Source organism: Phascolarctos cinereus, unplaced genomic scaffold, assembly GCF_003287225.1.
Source record: "Phascolarctos cinereus isolate Bilbo 61053 unplaced genomic scaffold, phaCin_HiC Scaffold_4;HRSCAF=312, whole genome shotgun sequence".
NCBI lineage: Eukaryota > Metazoa > Chordata > Mammalia > Diprotodontia > Phascolarctidae > Phascolarctos > Phascolarctos cinereus.
Window position 1 is genome coordinate 533,777,530 of NW_027555847.1, and position 6,359 is coordinate 533,783,888.

At 37.1% G+C, this 6,359-nt stretch overlaps 1 pseudogene; it reads left to right on the forward strand.

Annotated features, from left to right (window-relative positions):
- The first annotated feature begins 5,309 nt into the window (after positions 1 to 5,309).
- LOC110207755 (large ribosomal subunit protein eL20 pseudogene) lies at positions 5,310 to 5,838 on the forward strand (annotated as a pseudogene).
- The last annotated feature ends 521 nt before the right edge of the window (positions 5,839 to 6,359 follow it).

Below are 6,359 nucleotides of genomic sequence, written 5' to 3' on the forward strand. Positions count from 1 at the left end.
GAGTTACAAATATCATTTTTTCATGCAGGAATGTAAACAGTTCAATCTTAATAAGTCTCTTATGATTTCTCTTTCCTGTTTACCTCTTCATGTTCCATTTGAGTCCTGTATTTGAAAGTCAAATTTTCTGTTTAGCTCTGGTCTTTTCATCAGGAATGCTTGAAAGTCCTCTATTTCGCTGAATGACCATTTTTTCCCCTGAAGGATTATACTCAGTTTTGCTGGGTAGGTGATTCTTGGTTGTAATCCTATCTCCTTTGCCCTCCTGAATATTATATTCCATGCCCTGCGGTCCTTTAATGTAGAAGCTGCTAAATCTTGTGTTATCCTGATAGTGTTTCCACAGTAGTTGAACTGTTTCCTTCTGGCAGCTTGTAATATTTTCTCCTTGACCTGGGAACTCTGGAATTTGGCTATAATATTCCTAGGAGTTTTCCTTTGAGGATCTCTTTCAGGAGGAGATCTGTGGATTCTTTCAATTTCTATTTTGCCCTCTGGTTCTAACATATCAGGGCAGTTTTCTTTGATAATTTCTTGAAAGATGACGTGTAGGCTTTTTTTTTTTATCATGGCTTTCAGATAGTGCAATAATTTTTAAATTCTCTCTCCTGGATCTATTTTGCAGGTCAGTGTTTTTCCAATGAGATATTTCACATTGTTTTCTAATTTTTCATTCTTTTAGATTTGTTTTACAGTGTCTTGATTTCTCATAAAGTCACTAGCTTCCAATTGCTCTATCCTAATTTTTAAGGAAGTACTTTCTTCAGTAATCTTTTGGACTTCCTTTTCCATTTTGGCAATTTTTCCTTTTAGGGCATTTTTCTCCTCATTGGCTTTTTGGACCTCTTTTGCCATTTGGGTTAGGTTGTTTTTTAAGGTGTTATTTTCTTCAGTATTTTTCTGGATCTCCTTTAGCAAACTGTTGACTTGTTTTTCATGATTTTCTTGCATCACTCTCATTTCTCTTCCCAGTTTTTCCTCTACTTCCATTACTTCCTTCTCAAAATCCCTTTTGGGCTCTTCCAAGGCCTGGGACTGATTCATATTTTTCTTGGAGGCTTTGGATGTAGGAGCTTTGATTTTGTTGTCTTCTTCTGGTTGTATATTTTGATCTTCTTTTTCACCAAAGTAAGAAAATATCGTCTGACTCTTTTTGCGCTGCTTGCTCATGATCCTGGCCAATTACTTGAGTTTTAAACTCTTTGTTAAGGTAAGAGTCTGCTTCCAATGTGGAGAGGGTACTGTCCCAAGCCTCGGGGGTTTGTGTAGCTGTTTTCAGAGATACTTGTAGGGACCTGTAAATTTTCAGTTCTTCCAAGGTGGTATTATAAGGGGCGAGGTGTGTACTCCTTTCCTGGCCTGTGACCACAAGTATTCCTTTCTGTCCCGTAACTGTGAACAGGGGTTCCTCTCCACAGCCACTCCAAGCTCCACCACGCCAGCGCTCCTCCTCACCCCAGCACCTCCACCCAGATCCACGCACGGGCAAAACAAGAGATTCCTGCCTCAGCACTGGCAAAGAGATCCCTGCAATCCCTCTCTGATCAGCCACTGGATTCCTCCTCAGTCTGTGGGCTGGAAGCTTGGGAAGCAGCTGTCCCCCGCCCCACCCCCGGCCATGCTTTTGGGGAATGGAGCTGAAACCCCACCTTCCTCTCTGAGTGCTGACAGAAACAGACTTTTCCCACTGACCTTCTAAGTTGTCTTTGGCATTCGTGGATTGAGGAGTCTGGAAACCTCCACAGCTGCCCATGATTCAGTCCTCTGAGGCCTGCTCCACGTTTGCTGTGGTCTGCACGCCCACGCTGCGCTGTGCTGCGTTCCCATCCCATCAGGATACACCTTTCTGATTAATCATCCAGGTTGTGTTGGGCTGGAAATTTGTCTCACTCTGTCTTTTTGTGGGTTCTGCTGCTTCAGAATTTGTTTAGAGCCATTTTTAATGTGTATTTGGAGGGGTTTGGGGGAGAGCTCAAGTAAGTCACTGCTTTCACTCTGCCATCTTACCTCTGCCCCCTCCAGAAAATGTTTTAAAATGAGAGATACACAGAAGCATAAAAAAGGCTCAGCAGTAGAAATTATGTGAAAAGAACAGGAATGGTAATCATTAGCGCAGACAAAAGTAAAGCTAAAATAGATGCATTCAGAAGAGAAAATAAGAGAAACTACAGTATATGTCAGCCATACTATTCAATATTGTTTTAGACAATTTAAAAATAGCTAGACAGTATAAAATACCAGAAGGTATACCTGTTAAAAACAGACACAGAAACTATACAAACATAAATATAAAATATTTTTATACAAATAATGTAAGATCTAAATAATTGAAGTAGCATTTACTATTTATGTGCAAGTAAAGCCAACATAAAAAATGACAATTCTACTTTATTTATGTAATACCATCCCAATTAAATTACTACATATTGTCTTACTGAGTTAAAAATAATAACAAAGTTTATTTAAAAGAACAAAGGGTTAGAAACTTCAAAGAGACAAGGGGAAGAAATATGTAAAGTGATTCAGTAGTATCAGATCTTAAACCATATTATAGGGTGAGAGCATTGTTGAAACAATCTCTTAGATGGAACGATTAGGTTGGAATATTGCTGTGGTTCAAGAAATGATGAGCTGGTTGAATTAGAAAAGCATGGAAAGATTTGGACTTAAGAAGAAGGATTCTGTTTACCTTCAAAGAAACAGACAAGAAGTAGAAATAAACATGGTACATAATAACATATACGTATATGAGTACATATGTGTATATATGTGTATTATTATAAACATTTGCCTATGTATATTATATATGTGTAAATGTATGCATATGTATGCAAGCATCTGTATATATATTGTCAACCTCCAGAGACAAAGGGCAAGGCCTCAAATGGGTTCAGATGTCCACTCAAAGCAGGGACCATCTTCAGATGATCCAGGTGTCCACATCCACAAGTTTGGCCATTGTGGGAATGGTCAGAAGGACCTGGTAGGGGCCTTTAGAAGACGTATTGGTTTACAATTGAGAGAAAACTCCTTGAATCAGTCTTCACATCTGAGTTTCTGGTAAGCATAGCATAGGTCCTTAGTTAAAGGCACATAGAGATGGTCCAGTTTCCCAATCACACCGGGCTAAGTTCAAACAATGAAATAAAGTTATTTTTTTTCCCTCACAATTCCTATAATTGCATGATTACATTAAGTCAGGTATAGAACAAACTACTTAGAGGACTCACAATGGACTAGTTTTAAGAAAAGAGTTTTACATGTCACCAAGGTAACCAAGAAAATTTAAACATAAACCATGCAAAGAAATACAATCATTATAACCAATGTTAACTAACATTGTGTCCTTGTATTCTAGTAACCTATACTCAATGTCCATTTGATAAGCATGTTTTGAATTCCAGATGTCTCATGTAGTTATCTGGTCCCTAGACACATTTTCTTGGACAAAAGCTTTTATTCTCAGGACAGATCTGGTTACAAATCTAGAGGTTCCTAGATAATTCTGACTTAGTATAATTAAGTACAGTCACTTAAATTTTGTTCTCCAATTTTGAAACTTCAGAGAATTTTAGGCTATATACCATTTTGTTGTTTCTATCTTTATCTAAACCCTGTACTTGACAAAATAATTTTTTAAAAATTTAAGGGTCCAACCATAAAATGAGCTCTTCTGCCTTTTAAAATTATCAGACAGATATTTCAATAATGGGGGGGGGGGAAGTTCACTTTCTTTACCATTATCCATACAATTTATTTGTAAAAGCAAGTTTTCAGAATTTATTACCAAAACATGCTCAAAACCTGAACTTCCATGACAGATGAGTTTTGGAAGCTAATCATATAAATCTGTATATAGTTCTCAGAGAAAAAAGACTAATCCTGTTGCTTTTCTCAAAATTTACTATTCTATTTAGTTAGAAAATTATCACATTGTATCTTTGTCTTATTACTTTGTCTAATCACACCCTGCCCAGGAAGATATCATCCCTACATTATTGTTTGACCACAAACATAGATTAAAATTGTTACCTAACCAGGTTTGCATTCTATTATAGTAACTCAGAGATATTTCAACATCAATTTATTGTACCTACAAAGTTTCTTGATTATAGACATTTACTATGAAAGGAAAAAAAGGGAAACAATTATAAAAGGTCCTATGTCATAACAGAAGGGAAAAAATTTCCTTAGCTCTATTTAATTCTAGGCATGCGGTTACAAGGTGTTAAAAGAGTGGATCAGGATTAAGCAGTTGGAAATTTTCCTTTTCAGAAAGGAAATAACACAATTGGCAATAGAGTCAGGAGAATGCTAAATAGGTCATGCTCTAATCATCCCCAAAACTTTTCCCAGTTACAGTCATCCATTTTCGGCATTTGCCAGACTGCAGCACATACGGTTTTCTGCTGTTGGTTTCAAGACAACTCAGACAACTATCCCTGTATTCAAAGCTCAAAGCAACAGTAAATTACAGTCACAAGAATTTTTACCTTAGATATCAAAATTTCACTAACCACAACTTAGACCTTGACTATCTTTCCTGATATTTCCCTAACAGTTAACATTTCATTTATCCGTTACTTATAAATTAAAACTACCCATATTTTGGGCATTCATACACATGGCAAATACCTGATTGTTGACTCAGCATTAATACGTTTGAAGCTACATCTTTAGACAAACCTATACACTTTCACAACAGCCAAGATTTTCAAATGAAAAGTTGCTATTATAGTAAAAATTTTTATTATTATCATTACTTGCTTATAATTAAACATACCTCATTAAATATTTGTTTTCAAATATCTAATTTTATCACATCTTTTTAAAAGCACAGCTTATGTGCAACAAAATCCAGATTTAAAATTACTTTGTCTAATAGTTTCTGTTTTACAATGGTCTCTCAAATTTTGTAATATAACAGAATTTAGAAATACAATAGTAACAGAAACAACAACAGAAAAAAACAGATTACACTAATTACACTTCCAAATGATCACACATGGAATTCATTGATCTTATTACCTTTGGCATTTTACAACCACTTTAAAGTTATCACATATGGAACAACTGCATTAAATTAAAGAAATAATAACAATGTAATGATTAGCACAATCTTCACTTAATTGTAGCATTCTTTGGGTAAGGAGTGGGAGAGAAAATTAAAGTAAGAAGTATATAGCAGAGAACAAAAAAAAGCCCATAAGAAAACAAAGATGGACAGCTTTGAATAGGAGTAGTATTTGCTTCCTTGAAATGGAAATATTGTCCTTTTACGGGTAGGTGGTGAGTGAGGCAGCAGCACCATGAAGGCCTTGGGCACTCTGAGAGAATATAAGGTAGTTGGAACCTGCCTTCCTATTCCCAAGAGTCCAGTGCTGCCTCTTTATCAGATGTGAGACTTTGCTCCTAATCATGTTGTAGCGAAGTCCTGATTCTGGTACTTTGTTTCCCAGCTGAAAAAGATGAAGTCTTCTGGAGAAATTGTATATGGTGGACAGGTCTTTGAAAAGTCTCATCTTAGGGTGAAAAACTTTGGCATCTGGCTGCACTATGATTCCAGGAATAGAGCCCAGAACACGTACAGGGAGTTTAGGGACGTGATCAATTCTGGTGCTGTCACTCAATGCTACCGAGATATTGGGAGCCCTTCACCGCATTCGGGCCCATTCCATCCAGATCAAGAAAGTAGAAGAAATTCCTGCCAGCAAGTGCCACTCATCTGCAGTCAAGCAGTTTCACGACTCCAAAATCAAGTTCCCTGTGCCCCACAGAGTTCTGCGTGGCCAGCACAAACCACACTTTACTACCAAGAGGCCCAACACCTTCTTCTAAATGCAGAGACAAAGAGGCACCTGCTTTATTTGATCTGTTTAAATAAATTTCTCAATTAGAAACCCCTCCCCCCAAAAAAAAAGAAATGGAAACAATGTTTTATATTGAATGCTTTCCTATGTTTTGCAGTGTTCAAGGCAAGGTTAGTTTTTTTTGTTTGTTTGTTGTGTTTTGTTTTGTGTTTAAGTCCCATATACAGAACCTTCAGAGTTAGGTTGTGTCTTTGTTTATTTCTCTCAAAGAGGGTGGCATGCAGAGAGTCAGATGGGAACTTAGCTCTCTTTGTGGTTAGGGTACACAGTCTATATATCCTTCCAACAGAGCCTGAAGTCAGTCCAATCATCATTTCTTCTCTGGACAGAGGAAATACCTCTTTTATCAGACCACTAGTCCAGGATTTTGGTTATCTAGACAAAGAAATCTGTCTCCACCCAAGCATGAGTTGAACACAATGGGTTTCCCTACTGAAGATTAAATTACTTGCAAGCTTGGTTCGGGGATTGACCAGTATAGGGAGAGTG